Source organism: Chiloscyllium plagiosum, unplaced genomic scaffold (assembly GCF_037043375.1).
Source record: "Chiloscyllium plagiosum isolate Xiang-an unplaced genomic scaffold, Cpla_swu_hap1 HiC_scaffold_14, whole genome shotgun sequence".
Classification (NCBI taxonomy): Eukaryota; Metazoa; Chordata; class Chondrichthyes; order Orectolobiformes; family Hemiscylliidae; genus Chiloscyllium; species Chiloscyllium plagiosum.
This window is the reverse complement of record NW_028270152.1, coordinates 73,112,476-73,131,165: the sequence shown is the minus strand read 5'-3', so window position 1 is coordinate 73,131,165 and position 18,690 is coordinate 73,112,476. Positions and strand designations below refer to the sequence as shown.

The following is an 18,690-nucleotide window of genomic DNA, read 5'->3' as shown; positions in this document are numbered from 1 at the left end:
TTACCACCCTTCTTAAACAGTGACATCACGTTAGCCAATCTCCAGTCTTCTGTCACCTCACCTGTGACTGTCGAAGATACAAATATCTCAGTAAGAGGCCCAGCAATCACTTCCCTAGCCACCTACAGAGTCCTAGGGTACACCTAATCAGGTCCTGGGGATTTATCCACCTTTAACCGTTTCAAGACATCCAGCACTTCCTCCTCTGTAATATGGACATTTTTCAAGATGTCATAATCTATTTCCCTACATTCTATATTTTCCATGTCCTTTTCCACAGTAAATACAGATGCAAAATACTCGTTTAGTATCTCCCCCATTTTCTTTGGCTGTACTTAACAAGAATGATTATTTATTATGAATGAATTGACTTTAGCTATAGGTAAACAATTCTAAACCATCAACATATAACTCTATTAGTTGAATCTTTAACCCCCATATAAATTTCTCCCCCCACACGCCTACAGAAAAAGACAAGCAGCAAAAGCTATCACATCAGTGGGATGGGCAGAGGGAAAGACTGGGAAAGTTTAAAGGCTGTAGCTGGCTTTGCAAATAGTGTTCACTGAGATGATTCTTTTGTCTTGTCAGAACATACTGCTCCTTTATTCTCCTTTATTTGCTTGCAGAAGGTTCAAGATGGCTGTTTAAAACTTATAAACCTGCTGAATAAGAATTATTGCTTAGAGCAACTGCTGAGGGAAATATAACAGTTTTTCTTCGGCGGGGGGTGGGTGGGTGGTTGAATGCATTTTTTTTAACTGTAAGAAAAGAGATGATTTCTCCCAAACATTTACACCTCAAAGGTTTTCAGCTACCTGGGAACAAATTGCAAAGTTGTTTGCAGGTAGAAGACTTTTGTTGTCAATAACTGGTCACTAAGTCCATAGAAAAATCAGCTGTGTGTTCCTGACCAAGCATCATTCATACTCAGACCCCAGCTTGACTGTAACCAGACTGTTTACAAAAAAACACACTGCCACTATTTCTTGAATAATCACGTATAAACAGATCTCACAATGGGTGTCAGGTTACCTGCTTTTTAAAACTGTATTGATCCTTAATGAATCCTCCCCATTTCAGTCTACAATCAAATATACAGTAAAATAAAAATACAAAGTCATTATACAGTAGATTAAATAATATTAGTTCTGCTGGTTTAGGTGGATCTCAAATATCACATAATATTATTAATTTATGTTTATTACAAAAAAGAAATCTCAGTGTCCTGTTCAATATTTATTTTATCTAATATAATTAACCACAGGTTACCTGGTCGTTTATTTCATAGCCATTGTGTGCAAATATGCTTTTGTATTGTCTATCAATTAGGGCAGAGAATACACTTAATATTAAATTGACTGTGAAGTATGTTGGGATGTCTTGGTTTATGAATAATATATAAACAAAAATTTTCTCTGTTAACTGAAGCAGACTTTTTAAGACATATGACCAAAGTTTTATCCTTCTGTTCTCCTATTCCAATCTTATGTCTTAGTGATATTAACTGAAACATGAAATCAAAACTCATACTTGCTATAACAGCACTTGGCTTTACATCTTCATTACCACCTTCTCCTCCATGGTTTCTGACTCACTGTTCAAGTTGTGAATTACCCAATATTTTCTCTATTTCTGTATTTGCAAAGCTAATTATATTCTTTATGCCTGCTATCAAAAACATTGAACCAGGTAGTCCAATTCTACCCTGCTCCTTGGAACTCGCGTTGAATTTGACCATGTGTGATATTGATGCAATTTCTGACCCCAATTTAAGCTTCCAGTTTTGCATCCAGTCCACAACTAAGGTTACTTAACTCCTCCACAAGATGATCCCAGTCCATGTCTGCTTCATCCCCAATATTATAATGTTCATGCATGCCTTCTTAATCTCCAAGTTGACGTCTTTTGTTTTCTCCTCACTAACTTCCCAAGATTCAGCTCATACAAACTGTGGTGCATTTCAATTTTATTCTTCCATAAATTCCAACTTATCAAAACCATACTATTTGCATCCTTTCTCCTACTATCATTCTCTGTCTCATTCATCACCCTAGTTTTTAGTGGTCCTTCAGCCTTGGAATTCAAAATCTTTGTTTCCTCACACTGTAACATTATCTAGTCCTTGTTTCAGCTCACATCAGTGAATTCTGGCTTACTGTGAAACTAGTATTCCACTGTCAGTGGCTTAAATTTTATGCACCTAAGGTGCATTTATGCTTCTATTTACTATTCCATTCCTATCTTCAAAAGGTTTCTAAAATCTAACATATTTCAATCCTATTTTGTCAACTGCTTTCCTGCGTTGAAGCAAGTTGGAATTTTTGCTGTTAGTGTTGTTGTAGAAATGATAGCAGAACTGAAAGGTAAAGCACAGTATCAGATTAAATGAATTGCCACTGTTTAATAATGTCAAACTATGCAAATACACAAATTGATATGCTGAACCAGGGATGTACCACCCAGCTGGGGTGAAGGTGATTCAGACAGGGAGCAAACAAAACACTTTTAAAAAGAAGTGTATATTAGTGAACGGTGAAGCAACTGTAAAATTCAGCCACATAGGACCTATGGTAGACTCTTGGAGTGGTTCATAGAAAACTCTTAAGAGGGGTAAGTAAAAGAAGTGAATAACATTGCTTTACTCTGTCCTTATCAATTAAACACATCCAAATGTAAACACTTACATAATAGTGTACAATACTATTATTTTAATCAGTAAATTAACAGCCATTTATATTCCTTTGAAGAGAAAGGTCTAATGATGTACAGAGTTCTGATTCTTCTGTCTTTATAATGCAAAAATTGAAAGTGATACCAAAGCACAAAGTTCATAAATACAAGAAGAACCTATTCATAGAATGGACTGAGCATTCCCTCTGAGATAAATATATGTTGGACTTTCAGGCTAATCTGCCAACCAGGATAAATGAATGACCTCACAACATTAAAGTGATTTACTTTGGTATGTAGAAGATTGACTGGTCATATGAGAATGTTGCAAAAGGACTTAATCATTAATGAGTGCCGTTGGTGGTGACCAAAAGAGGTACGATACCTTAAAACTTCCATGGCTACATTGACTTGGAGAAATGTAAAAATTAGCACTGAGTCCAAAATCATCAAGGAGCTTACCTTTGCTTTTTTTATAAAATCTGCCTTTGCGAGCATAAAGTTAATCTTGTTTACAATATACACATTTTCAGTACACAATTAAATTGTCTCCTGTTCGGTGTATATTGTAAGTAATGTTGCATTTAATAACCTCAGAGTCAAAATATTGAACAATTGATGACATGGTAACATGCAGCAATGACCAACAGGCAAAGGACCGCATCGGCCAAAATGCGGATTGCAGCAGTAGCAAGAAATAACATTGACCAATGAGTGAAGTACAGCGGTGATCAATGGGTAGTGTACAGAAGTAACCAATGGGCAGCTGTGATCAAGAGGCAGTATACAGTATTGCCCAAAATGTGCATGTAGCTGTAAGCAAGAGACAACATGCAGCATTGAACAACAGGTATCATACAGTGATGACCAATAGGTAGCAAACAGCTATGACCAAGAGGCAGTATGCAGCATTGACTAACCATTTACAGTGGTGTCCAAAAAGCAGCCTACAACAGTGGTCATAATGTAGCAGGCAGTCTTAACCAAGACACAGCGTGGAGTTTTGATCAATAGGCAGTGAGCAGCATTAAACAATACGCAGTATATGGGAATGTGCAGGAATTACTAACAAGTAGAGTGATGATGGAAATGTACAGTGGGGATGAATCCTCTGAGCAAAATAAAATATTTCTGAAAATGTTACATTAAATCTATAATTATATCAATGTACAGAGTGTAGAGTTGAGTGATAACCAGTGCCATCTTTAAGCTTGGAGAATAAGGAGAATATTTCTACTCTGCTGAACAATAATAGCACAAACACTGACAGAGCCTAGCTGAATACTGGTAATATAAATTAACAACTACTTTTCTTAATAGGATGAGCACTGAAAATGTTAATTCGGTCAGGGATTCAATATGGTCAGTCTAGCAACATCAAATCAGAAAGGCATTCATTGAATCCAATTATCTTAAACTAGCCCAACTCAAAACTAATGATTAACATGGTCTGATGCGTTCTTCTAAGATTGTGGTGATGGATGGTGTTCCCATGTAACCGCAGAAGATGCAACACCTGTTCCTTCACTCCCTCCCTACTTCCCATCCAAGGGCAGAACCAGTTTTTGCAGATGATGCAGCATTTCACCTGTACCCCCTCTAATCTAGGGTATTGTTGTGGTTCTGTTCGCCGAGCTGGAAGTTTTTGTTGCAAACGTTTCGTCCCCTGGCTAGGCGACATCATCAGTGCTTGGGAGCCTCCTGCGAAGCGCTTCTTTGATGTTTCCTCCGGTGTTTATAGTGGTCTGTCCCTGCCGCTTCCGGTTGTCAGTTTCAGCTGTCCGCTGTAGTGGTTGGTATATTGGGTCCAGGTCGATGTGTTTGTTGATGGAGTTTGTGGATGAATGCCATGCCTCTAGGAATTCCCTGGCTGTTCTCTGTCTGGCTTGCCCTATGATAGTAGTGTTGTCCCAGTCGAATTCATGTTGCTTGTTGTCTGCGTTTGTGGCTACTAAGGATAGCTGGTCATGTCGTTTCGTGGCTAGTTGATGTTCATGAAGCGGATTGTTAGCTGTCTTCCTGTTTGTCCTATAGAGTGTTTTGTGCAGTCCTTGCATGGTATTTTGTACACTACATTAGTTTTGCTCATGTTGGGTATCGGGTCCTTCTTTCTGGTGAGTTGTTGTCTGAGCGTGGCTGTTGGTTTGTGTGCCGTTATGAGTCCTAGGGGTCGCAGTAGTCTGGCTGTCAGTTCTGAGATGCTCCTGATGTATGGTAGTGTGGCTAGTCCTTTTGGTTGTGGTATGTCCTCGTTCCGTGGTCTTGTATTTGCTGCCCCCAATGTGGCCCAATTGAAGAAACTAAACACCGACTGGGTGACCACTTTGCAAAACATTTATAGTCCTTGTGGAAGCATGATCCTGACCTTCTTGTAGCTGGTCATTTTAAGCTGAAACTTTATTGCTGGAACAGCACAGCAGGTCAGGCAGCATCTAGGGAACAGAAGATTCGACGTTTCGGGCACATGCCCTTCTTCAGGCATGTGCCCGAAACGTCGAATCTTCTGTTCCCTGGATGCTGCCTGACCTGCTGTGCTGTTCCAGCAATAAAGTTTCTGCTTTGATCTCCAGCGTCTGCAGACCTCACTTTCTCCTGGTCATTTTAACACAACTTCTTGTTGGCATGCTCACTTATCTGTCCTTGACATGCTGCAATGCTCCATTGAATTACATCACAAACTGTAAGGGCAGCATCTCTTTAAATGGGCAGTTTACAACCTTCTGGGCTCAATATTGAGTTCAACTCCTTCAAATAATGAACCCATTCCTTCCCTTTCTTTTAGTTTGCTTGTTACATTCTCTGTCACCCTCTCTCCCCTTCCCCACCCCAGAGGGACTGTCTGTTCATTCCAGTCTGACACTTAGATAGATCATTGTTTTGCTGTTCTCACATTGCGATCACTTAAAGTGAACTATCAACATCCTTTCTTTCCCAAGACTTCAATTCCCCCCCACACCCAACTATTGCATAAATGCTGCCCCCTCCACACTTCACTTAGCTCTGATTAAGTAATCTGGACTCGAAACGTTAGCTTGCTTTCTCATGGTTACTGCCTGACCCACTATGATTGCCAGCATTTGTTGTTTTCTGTACAGATTGCAGCATCTGCAGTAATTCCCTGGGTGTGATAATCCTTGTGTTTTTGGAAGAATGCATTTATTTTTGTGCAATGTCCCTTCAAGACCAAATATTCAAAGCATTCTGGAAAAAGGCTAATAGGTTTCCTGATTCTGATGCCATTTCTGCGAAATGCCCATGTTCTAAGGTTACCATGTGGATGAATGGCAGTTCTTAATATTTCCTGTATTCGATGTAGCTTTAGGTGGGGTTCTGTATATTCCCCAGTGGCAAGTGACTCTTTGAAACCCAGCTCCCCCAGCCCTTCTCTCAAACTAGCATGCTAGTACACACTCTGCAATAACCCGCACCCCTCCCCAACCCCCACCCAACACACACACACACGCAATGATTAGATCCTCTCTCAATTCGTAGTGATCAGCCTGACAACCCACCCTCCCCCTTTGGAATTGCTATCATGACCAAGAAAAATATTCATCATGTTTCTTTAATGAACTCTAGAAACTGTACATTGTAAAGCAAACCTAGTTAACAACTAAGCTATAGTTTGGAATTAAATCTATACATCCTTTTAATCCCGAGACATACACTCTCACAACACAAAGGGCGACACAGCTCAGTCAAGATGACACTTCAGAACAAAAGAAAAAGAATACTGTTTTGGCCAGTAGTTAGAATTTGATTAACTGTCACAATATATACCAGGTTTCTTGATGAGGTCAAATTGTTGACAGCTGTAGACTATTGGAAGGTATTGCAAGCAAGCTTCAGCTTAGATGGAAATCTGGTTCTAAGGTCTTGGAAAGTAGTCACAGTTCAGCATTTTAAGATTTGCAGGACAATCAAGATACTGAGATGTGGGAAATTTATTAATTCCCAAGTATAGCAATTGAGAGAATTTCAGGAGAGAGAAACTTGCCTTTACTACAAGCTTTGGAGGCTTTTTCCTTCTGACTCCCTAGATTGCTGAAACAGAAACTAAGACAAACAAGGGTTGCTCGGCAGTCACTTATACAAAGCCCATGGTTTCTCACAGCCAGGTTTTCCAACAATTAAAGAAATGCCACCTTTTATCTCAAACAGCTTTCTTTGGCTGTTTTCCCAAGTCACTTTATTTTTTTGTAATCAACAGATACCCTAACTGACCAGAATGCATCCAAAAAGTTCAACACCTTTCAATTAAAAGGATTCTGGTTAATCTAAGCTGGAGGATAGGAAAAAATGTGGCTGTAAGAGTTACTCCTTTTTTGAGGTATTTTCAGTGTTGGAGCTGATTTCCTCGAATTCTCGGAGCAGTAGTTATTGTTTTATAAGCTGTCATATTGTTTTGGAACTTTTGGGGGAAGAAAAGATCAAAACAATGGCACTTGGAAAAGGAGGAAGGGAGACAAAGGCAGTGACCACAAGGGAAGTGAATCAAATGGAGAAAGAAACCTACACTGCTGTTTGACCTATGAGTAAATCTGTACAGCTGTTGCCTCTGCTATTTGGTTTCCAGTATCTTGGGACATTGGAGTTTTTTCAAGAAAAATAAGCAAACAGTGAAATTCACAGCGGAACTTGGAGAAACCTATGTGAGGGAGCTCACAGCAGGAGAGTAGCTAAGTGGCTAGTTTTAAAGTGTAAACCTGACCTTTTTTTGTAAATCTGCAATAGTGAGTTGAATGAGTTGTTATTGTATTAAATGTTTTTATTGAGATTGGTCTCTTGATTAAACTTTAAAAGTATAAAAATGTAGGTACTAAGTAAGGTTGGAGTGGTGGTTTTAGAGTAGTAAGACTGCTATTTTCTGCATCTATAGATTGTTAAGGTGCAAAGATGGCCTTTAGTAGAGTGATAGTCATAGAGTCCTACAGCATGTAGACAGACCCTTCATCTCAAATTGGTCCATGCTGACCATCCATGCTAACCCCATTTCCCTGCACTTGGCTTATATCCTTCTGAACTTTTCCTATCCATGTATTTGTCCAAATGTCTTTTAAATATTGTTAATGTACCCGCCTTAACCACTTCTGTTGGCAGCTCATTCCATATGTGTATAACCCTCTGTTTAAAAAAAGTTGCCCCTCAGGTTCCTTTTTATTCCTTTCCCTCTAATCTTAAACTGATGCCCTCTAGTCCTTGATATCCCAACCCTTGGAAAAAGACTGAGTGCATTCATCTTATCCATGCTTCACATGATCTTATATACTTTTATAAGGTCACTCCTCAGTCTCCTATGCTACAAAGAAAAAAGTCCTAGCTTGTTCAACCTCTCCCTATAACTCAGAACCTTGACTCTTGGCAACATACTTGTAAATTTCTTCTGCACTCTTTCCAGTTTAATAATGTCCTTCGTTCAGCAACTTGACCAAAACTGAACACAATACTCCAAGTGCAGCTTCACCAATGTCCTGTACAACTACAACATAACTTCCGAACTTCTATACTCAATGACCTGACTGATGAAGACCGGAGTTTTCTCAAGTAACTTACCCACCACAGATGTTACACTTACTAGTCTATAGTTTCCAGGTTTTTCTTTGCAGCCCTTCTTGAATAAGGGCACAACATTCGCTACCATCAATTCTTCTGGGGCCTCATTTGTGGCTAACAATGATGCAAAAATATCAGCCATAGCCCCCTTCTCTGGCCTCTTGGATATATCTGGTCAGGACCAGGAGGAACAGTGGGTTCTTGGTGTGCAGGTACATAGATCCCTTAAAATTGCTACCCAAGTGGACAGGGTTATTAAGAAAGCATATGGTATTTTGGCTTTCATTAACAGGGGGATTGAGCTTAAGAGCCGTGAGATTTTGTTGCAGCTCTATAAACCTTTGGTTAGACCGCATTTGGAATACTGTGTCCAGTTCTGGTCGCCCTATTATAGGAAAGATGTGGATGCTTTGGAGAGGGTTCAGAGAAGGTTTACCTGGATGCTGCCTGGAATGGAGGGCTTATCTTATGAAGAGAGGTTGACTGAGCTCGGACTTTTTTTTATTGGAAAAAGGAAGGAAGAGAAGGGACCTAATTGAGGTGTACAAGATAATGAGAGGCATAGATAGAGTTGATAGCCAGAGACTTTTTCCCAGGGCAGAAATTGTTAACATGAGGGGTCATAGTTTTAAGCTATTTGGCGGAAAGTATAGAGGGGATGTCAGAGGCGGGTTCTTTATGCAGAGAGTTGTGAGAGCATGGAATGCGTTGCCAGCAGCAGTTGTGGACACGAGGTCATTGGGGATATTTAAGAGACTGCTGGACATGCATATGGTCACAGAAATTTGAGGGTTCATACATTAGGTTTACCTTACATGAAGATCAATGGTCGGCACAACATTGTGGGCTGAAGGGTCTGTTCTGTGTTGTACTGTTCTATGTTCTATATTCTATGTTCTATTTATCCACCTTCATACATTCTAATATGTCTAACACTACTTCCACTGTGATATGGACTGTTCCCAAGATATGCTGTTGTTTGATGGGGGAGATTAGGGAGAGTTTCCATGTTACTGATGATGATGTCAGCAGGAAGTGTGTTTGGTTGCGAATCCTATCAGATCACATTGATAGATTGTAGCGGCAATGAGGAAATTACAGGAGTTGGGGATGTGATGAATGCCAATTGCAGAGAAGGAGATAAACTGAAGATCTAGTCAGGTAGATGTGTGACCTCCAAGAAAGTTAAAGAGGGAGGAAGGTAGTGCAGGAGTCTCCTATGGCTATCTCAAACAAGTATGAGGTTTTGTGAAATAGGGTTGGTGGTATGGGGGTGGGGTGGTGGGTTGCTACATAGCATGGAGAGCCAGTTTTCTGTTACCAAGTCTGGCTCTAATATAATGAGGAGTATGCCAGATTCCAAGCGATTGATTGTAATAGGGGACTGTCTAGACAGAAGTACAGACAGATATTTCTGCAGCCAACAGCGAGACATCTGAATTGTGTGTTGCGTCCTTGGAGCCAAGGTCAAGGATATCTTGGAGAGGGTACAGAATATTCTCAAAAGGCAGCAGGACCAGCAAGAGGCTGTTGTACACATTGGAATTAGTAACATAAGAAGAAATAAGGATAAGGTTCTGAGGACAGAATATAGGAAAATAGGCAGGAATTTAAAAAGTAGATCCTTGAGGATATTAATATCTGGATTACTCCTGGTGCCGTGAGCTAGGAATAGAAAGATAGATCAGATGAATGTCTAGCTAAGCTGATGCAAGAGGGAAAGATTCACATTTTTTGATCATGGAATCTCTTCCGGAGTAGAAGTGGCCTGTACAAGAAGGACGCTTTACACCGGAATTCAAAAACCAGTATACTGATGGGGAGATTTGCTAGAGCTGCTCGGAAGAATTTAAACTAGTAAGGGGATGGGACACAGGGAAATAGTAAGGAAAGAGATCAGTCTGAGACTGGTACATTTGGGAAAAGGAGTAAGTCAAACAGTGAGGGCAGGCAGGAACAAAGCAGAGAATGAAGTAAGACTGTACTTATTTCAATGCATGAGGCCCAACAGGTAAGGCAGATGAACTCAGGATATTGCTGGTAATGTGGAACTGGGATATCATAGCAATTTCAGAAATGTGACTTAGGGACGGACAGAACTGGCAGTTTAATGTTCCAGGAGACAAATGCTACAGGAAGGAGAGAAGTGGGGGGAGGGTGTGGGGGGGGCGCAAGAGAGGAAAGGGAATGGCGTTTTTTGATTAAGGATAACATTATTGCTGTACTTAGGGAGGATATTCCTAGGAATATGTCGAGGGACGTTATTTGGGTGGAACTGAGAAATAAATGGATGATCAACTTATTGGAATTGTACTGTAGAGCCCCCAATAGTCATCAGGAAATTGTGAAACAAATTTGTAAGGAAATCTCAGTTATCTGTGAGAATAATAGGGTGGTTATGGTAGGCGATTGTATTTTTCCAAACATATACTGGGACTGCCATAGTGTTAAAGGCTTTAGGGATGGAGAGGAATTTGTTAAGTGTGTACAAGAAAATTTTCTGATTCAGTATGTGAAGGTACCTGCTAGAGGACGTGCAAAACCTAACCTACTCTTGGGAAATAAGGCATTTTATGTGGGGGGAGAACTTGGGGCCAGTGTGCATAATTCTATTAGTTTTAAAATAGAGATAGAAAAAATAGCTAGGACCTAAAAGTTGATGATCTAAAGTAGAAGAAAACCAATTTTGATGGCATTTGGCAAGATCTTTCAAAAGTTGATTGGGGGCAGATATTAGCAGGTAAAGGGGCAGCTGGAAAATGGGAAGCATTCAAAAATGAGATAACGAGAATCCAGAGACGTGTTTTTCGGTTGGTAGGTGTAGGGAATCCTACATGAATAGAGAAATTGAGGTTTTGATCAAGAAAAAGGAGGAAGCATATGTCAGGTGTAGACAGCAGTGGTCTAAGGAGAAAATAGGGCCCCTTAAAGATCAGCAAGTTTGCCTATGTTTGGAACTGCAGAAGATGGGTGGGATACTAAACAAGTATTTTGCATCCATGTTTACTGTGAGGAGGATATGGAAGTAATAGAATGTGGGAAAATAAACAGCGACATCTTGAAAAATGTTTGAGGAAGACGTGATGGACATCTTAAAACTCATAAAGGTGGGTAATTTCCCAGGACCTGATCAGATGTACCCTAGAACTCTGTGGGAAGCGAGGGATGTTATTGCTGGGCCCTTTGCTGAGAAATTTGTATCATCAATTGCCACACGTGTGATACCAGAAGGCTGGAGGTTGGCAAACATTGTGCCACTATTTAAGAAAGGTGATAAGGAAAAGCCAGAGAACTACAGACTGCTGAGCCTAACATCAGTGGTGGGCAAGTTGTTGGAGGTAATCCTGAGGGACAGGATTTGCATGTATTTAGAGAGGCAGGGACTGATTAGGGATAGTCAAATGGCTTTGTGTGTGGGAAATCATGTCTCACTAACTTGATTGAGTTTTTTGAAGAAGTAACAAAGAGATTGATGAGGGCAGTGCAGTGCTTGTGATCCATATGGACTTCAGTAAGGCATTCGTTAGGGTTCCTCATGGGAGACTGGTTAGCAAGGTTAGATCACACGGAGTATTGGAAAACTGGCTATTTGGATACAGAACTGGCTCAAAGGTAGAAGGCAGACGGTGATGGTGGATGGTTGCTTTTCAGACTGGAAGCCTATGACCAGAGGAGTGCCACAAGGATTGGTGCTGGGTCCACTGCATTTTGCCATTTATATGAATGATTTGGATGTGAACATAAAAGCAATGATTAGTACGTTTTCAAATGAGAGTAAAATTGGAGATTTAGTGAACAGCAAAAAAAGTTACATTAGAGTACAATGGGATCTTGATCAGATGGATCAATGGACCAAGGAGTGGCAGAGTGAGTTCAATTTAGATAAATGTGAAGTACTGCAATTTGGAAATACCAATCTTAGCAGGACTAATATACTTAATGGTAAGGTCCTGAGGAGTATTGTTGAATAAAGAGACCTTGGAGTGCTGGTTCATTGTTCCTTAAAAGTGGAGTTGCAGGTAGATAGGATAGTGAAGAAGGCATTTGGTATGTTTTTCTTTATTGGTCAGAGCATTGAGTATAGGAGTTGGGAGGTCATGTGGCTGTGCAGGACATTGGTTAGGCCACTTTTGGCATATTGTGTGCAATTCTGGTCTCCCTGCTATAGGAAGGGTTCAGAAAAGATTAACAAGAATATTTCCAGGATCAGAGGATTAGTGCTATAGGGAGATGCTGAATATGCTGGGACTCTTTTTCCTGGATCATCGGAGGCTGAGGAGTAATCTTAGAGGTTTATAAAATCATGAGGGGCATGGATAGGGTTAATAGGCAAGGTCTTTTCTCCAGGATGGGGCAGTCCGAAACTAGAGGGCATAGTTTTACGGTGAAAGGGGATAGATATAAAAGGGACTTAAGGGCTAACACCTTACTGAGGTCCATTTAGATCACATCCATCACTTTGCCTTCATCAATCCTCTTCATTACTTCAAAAAGTTCAATTATTTGAAAAATCCTTGTTAGTTTCTGATCAATGAAAAGAATGGATAATTGGGAGTTCAATTATGTTGACACCATTGAATGTTATGAGGTGATAGTTAGATTCTCTCTTGTTGGGCATAGGCATTGCCTAACACTTGTGTGACATGAATGTTACTTGCCACTTGTCACCTCAAGCCTGGATGTTGTCGAGGTTTTATTGCATTTGGGTATGGACTGCTCCATTATCTGAGGAGTTGCAAATAGTGCTGAACGTTGTGCAGTCATTAGCGAACGTCCCCACTTGTGACTGATGATGGTGGGAACATCGAATAATTTAATAATAATTTGATGTAACTGTGGGTTTGTTAATAATTTCCTGTAATTTCTTTGCAGTACTCTTCAGTACTAACTATTGTCCCTTTTTCTCCCCTACCCTGTGATCTGAAAATATATAATGATTGCATTTTTAATTAAAAGGCCAAAGCATTAATGGAAACTGTGAACGGGAGAGGTGATCCTTTATAGCTCCACTTCCTACATTTTGCCACTCTTAATAATTACTTTTTATTCTAAAACTTAGCTGTCTGCGTTGAAGTAGTGTGCCATACCTGCCTCTTGTACTCTAACTGTTGTTGATGCTCATATAAATTCTAGACTGATGTCAAGAAAGTCAATGCGTACTATGAAAATTTTCTCATCATCAGCTTTGTTTATTTACACTTGAGTCTAATTTTGGCACTGAGTTACTATTGCTAGTTTTTGAGATACATTGTGTAGTAAGATGGCTTGTTGAGCCCTCAACCCACCGATGGGTATACACAAGTCAAGTATGCTTCACTGTACCACTTGGACTGATCCATATCTTTAGGTTGATTTTCTGCTTCACTAATTGCTGGTATTGACAATTTCAACTTGAATCATCAAACCAGTGTGATTAATTCTTTAAAAAATGCAACAAAACAATTATTGGTTGACTCTTTTTGACTTTAATGGCCAAATGTTACTTTAGAATGACTAGAAGTCTAATAACAAATACAATTTTCATGCATAAATCAATGAGCCAGTTCAGGGATTAAGAAATATGCTGTGGGTTATGAATCTCTAGAACTTGCTAGTTAATTTATGGTTATCAGTAGTTTGTTTTTTATCCATAATTTTCCTGCTTTTTTTTAAACTTATAAGGTTTGCAAATTAATTGTCCATTAAATCTTGTTATTAAGGTGACAATTGTTAATACAGCACCTGTGATCCAGAATGGAAGCAGTTTGAAACTGAAAATTTCCTTATTCCTTTATGGGTTTGTTGGAGATTTGTAAAAAATATAACATTTAATTTTTGTGTTTTTTTCTGCATTCTACCTCTTAATCTAATCTCCTTTATTTATTTCTCTTCATGTAACCTGTTTGGTACCTAATTTATCCACTTTAATGCACCTTCCTTCTCTATAATTTCTCTGCCTCTTTTCTCATCCTTAAATCTCTTCAAGGGTATATATTTTGATCCTGCTGTAACTAAGGTCTCAGGTGCACTATTTTCTTGGCACAGCCACATATCCAGTTCCCATTCTTATATCTTGTTTACGTCTGGTTGATGTTGCTGATGCTGCTCCTCTTGATGTTCATCAAAGGTCCAAAGTAAAGCAGCGTAAGCCTTGCTGAAGGCTGATAACAAAGAAGTAGCAGATCAATGTGAGTAAAGTCCAAGGCAAATGAACTGACAACCAAGAATTGGAAATCACCTGTTCAACACTAAGAGCAGACTTTCAACCTCTTGTCTGAACGGTGAAAAAGTATGGAGTTGTGATAAATGGATAAGTGGAGAGGAATGAATGACAACTGGAAGTGTGACTGTGAGGCATAAGAGTGATAAGACACAAAAATGTGAGTGAGTCAATATTAGCAATTCAAATGGGGATTTGGAGAGATGCCTTCAGAGAGAAGGATGAGTGGACCAAGAAGTTCATGAGTTCGTAAGTGTGTAAGGAATAGGAATAGGTCACTCGACCAATTGAACTTCCCCATTAAGTAAGATCTGAATCTGACCATAACTCCACTTTCCTCTATGCTCTCTTTAACCCTGACTCCCTTATTGATCAAAAATCTATCTACCTCAGTTGTAAATATATTGAATGACCCAGTGTGATGATGCTGCACCTTTTAACTATGTTATGTTGTCCTTGGTTTTTTCAACAGAGGTTATAAAAGGCAGAGGTTCTGATTTGTCTGGGATTTGGGGTCTTTGCTAATGGCTAACAGATACTGCCCAAGGCAACACTTGGGGAAAAAGGCTTTTAGGTTTTTTTTGAAAACAGTTGTACAATGAAAAGGGAGTAGCCAGTTCTTCCAGTTCAGGGATTTTTATAGTTTGGCTTAGTTTTAGTAGTTAGATTTGCTGGGGACAGAGAAACAGCAACAGTGAAAAAAGGTTCAATGCTTCAGCAAATGATCCCTAACATCTCTCCTGTAAGAATCTGGGTTTGATTTTATTTATTTTGCCAAGGGGTGTGTTTATGGGGAAGTTGCAGGAAATTGGAACAGCATCATTAAGTTGTGATAGAGTCGGCTGTGTTTTTAGACAGGTTACGTTATTCTATATTCTGTTCTCTTTTGTTCGTGTTTCATTCAGTAGTCTGTAAATAAGCTGCATCTCTCTATGGATATCCACCTTACATCTGCCTCAAACAATTTTTAAAAAGTTAGGGTCTGGACTACCTTTTTAAAACATTTCGAAGGGGTCCAACCCGGTGTTTTAAAAAATTCTCAAGGTCAAGTACCAGGCTCGCAGGAAAGTAGTCTGACACAGAACAAACAGCCAAGAGGCGAGTCTGCTAGAATATAAGTGTTTTATTCCCTGCAGCGTCGCCACAACCAGGTCTCGTACTTACAACGGGTCTGGTTTATACTCACTCTACGTGTTACCGGAACTGGGAGCCGTCAGTTCTCGTAGAGCGGTTGCCAACAACCCACGCTCGGCGGTTAAACGCAACCCCGGAGCAGACTCCCGGGTCTGGCTTATACTCACTCTACATGTTACCGGAACTGGGAGCCGTCAGTTCTCGTAGAGCGGTTGCCAACAACCCACGCTCGGCGGTTAAACGTAACCCCGGAGCAGACTCACCGAACTGGAGACTTTTCCAGCTGATATACTCTTTTCCAGATATAAACATTCATGTGAACAGCAGAGCAAGGCTAAAAAACACATTCCATTCTGGTTACATACAGATAAGAAGATTCACACGGGGAGGTGTGTAATAAGATTCACACGGGACTAAGCAACACCTCCATTCCGGTTAGATTCACACATGTATTGGGACATAATTTTTTAACCGTTTCACCACACCCGGTCCATAACACCAGTCTGCTGTGCTGTCTGAGGAAGAGAATTTCAAAGGCTAATGACTGTCTGAGGGAAGAAATTCCTCTTATCTCTGTCTTAAATGGGAAATACATTATTCCTAAACTGTGCCCCTGAGTTCCACATACCCAGAAGGAGAAATGTATCCTCTTAGTGTTTATCATGTTAAGCCCACATAGAATCCTGTATATTTAAATAGAATCATTTCTCATTCTTCTAAACTCCAGTGAGTAAAGACATGACTTGCTTACCCTTTCCTGCTAAGATAATCCTTTCCAGCTATGAATCACTCCTCAATCTTTTCTGAATTACCTATATTGCTTCAGTGTGTTGTATCTGTCCCTTATCCATCTCCAAATCTGCCTATACCTTTCACCAGTTTGTCTTCCAAATGATTTTACATTCAGTTTTTCAGTTTGACAAGCCGCCTATTTATACTTTGTCAACAAAGTTTGAGATTGTGTTCTCCCCTGGCCATTCAAGTCCAAAGATTCTGATAATGAATTGGGTCTACCACTTTTAATCCTGCTTTAGTCTTATCAACACCCATTTGTTGAAATTCAGTATTTCCTGTCTATCAACCTACTTCCCATCAACCCTACAATATTTTCTCATGGTCAGTTTTTCTGATAAACCTTTTTCAGCCACACAAAACATTTTATTAAAATCCATTTTCATTGTTTTCTGTATACCAACTCTATCAAACTAGTCACTGCTTCAAAATACATTAATATTGTTAAATATACTTTACTTTAAGAAAATTGTACTGGTTATCCTTGATCAATCCCTGCATGTTTAAATGATCATGAGTCTAAGTTCTAAGTTCCCAGATTTTTTCTCCTCCTTTGTCTTGAACAGAAGTACTCAACAATCTGCTCTATTGTAATATGACAAATAGAGTCAATATTGCAAAACGATTGCCAGTGACTCTACATTCTCCATCTTGGATTTTCTCAAATTCAGAACAATAAATAGAACAAAAGGTTTGCAACATTTCTGCTTAGATAAGCTAGATGTCCTCCATTTCATGAAATGCTTTAAAAATTGACTTAAACAAGTAGATTGAATTAGAAAAGCCATTTCTCATTCAAAACTGGCCAATAAAACCTTAATTATTCACACAGTATGCCATGTAAGTGAAATTGACAGGTTCTGTAAGAGTGTAGATATTTAACCTGGCAGTAAGCATACATTTCACTGCTGTACAAAACTGTAAACACGTTAGACCAGTCACTGCCTTTATGTTGTGTCTCCAACCTGGCGGGTTTTAAATGCTTGTTGACAGCTTATTGATAATCAAATTTGGAAATACATTTTTATTCATTATTATGGGCATGTGTACTTTTCCTTTCACGCCTTGACTTTGACTTTGTTCCTGATGTTAATGTTGTTATACTTTGAATCATGTTGTCTTAGAAAAATTAGTCCAATTCCAGAGTCATCAGAGATTTTTTGATATTTGTCAATAAAATTATGATTCATCTCACTTTCTTCAGCATTTGTTATTTTGTAGCATTTTATGAACATATGGGGAGTACCTAGTATTAATTCACAGACCTATTTGTGGCGTAAAAGTTCAAATCCAGCCCAGACTAACAATACCCAGGTAAAGTTAAAAATCGCACAACACCAGGTTATAGTCCAACAGGTTTATCTGGAAGCACTAACTTTCGGAGCATTGCTCCTTCTTCAGGTGTTATCGAGTATAAAGATCGGAAGACACAGAATTTATAGCAAAAGTTTTCAGTGTGATGCAACTGAAATTATATATTGAAGAAGACCTGGATTGTTTATTAAGTCTCTCATATTTTAGAATGACCATGTTGGTTTCAGTTCTTTCATATGTAAATCCCAGAAATGTTTTTTAAAAATGACATTCTCAAGTGAACTTTAACAATAGGTGCCATGTTGTCTCACATAATGCATTAAAGGTGTGAGGTACCCTGTGTGAGGTTGTCTGTGCCCCAATGTTGAGAGTGATTCTATTTCTACAAAAGGTATTTACAGAATCTTACATGGATCCATGTAGTTTTTGAGCAAAATAAAATATAATTATGCAAGTACAAATTCACCCCACAAACTTATATGTGTGTGCGCGCATGTGGGTGTTTGCGTGGTGGGGGGGCTATGAGTGTCTGTAAGAGAGTGTGTAGTGCAGTGGGGTCACCTGTAGTGTGACATGGACCACTGGGAGGGATCTCTCACTCTCACTCACACACACGTACAGACCCATACACTCAGGCAGACTCTCTCTCATACGCTCACATACATACTTACACCCACGCACGCACCCTCTCACAGACTTATACCCCTTTACACTCTCACTCACGCATATACACATACTCTTTCACAGACGCTCATACCACCCACCCACCCCCGATGAACACACACTTATACATTTGTGGGGTAAATTTGTACTTGCAGAATTACATTTTGTTTCGCTCAAAAACTGAATGGATCCATGTAAGATTCTGTAAATACATTTTTAGAAGGAATTGAGAGAACTGAAACCAACATGGTTATTTTAAAAAATGAGAGACTTAACAAACAATTCAATATATAATTTCAGTTGCATCACACTGTAAACTTTTGCTATAAATTCTGTGTCTTCCCATCTTATACTCCACAAAC

The 18,690-nt window shown here is 39.4% G+C and overlaps 1 protein-coding gene across 4 annotated transcripts in view; it reads left to right on the top strand.

The window, feature by feature from the left end:
• dock3 (dedicator of cytokinesis 3) overlaps positions 1–18,690 on the top strand; it is a 980,202-nt gene that overhangs the window by 307,752 nt on the left and 653,760 nt on the right. The window lies entirely within an intron of this gene.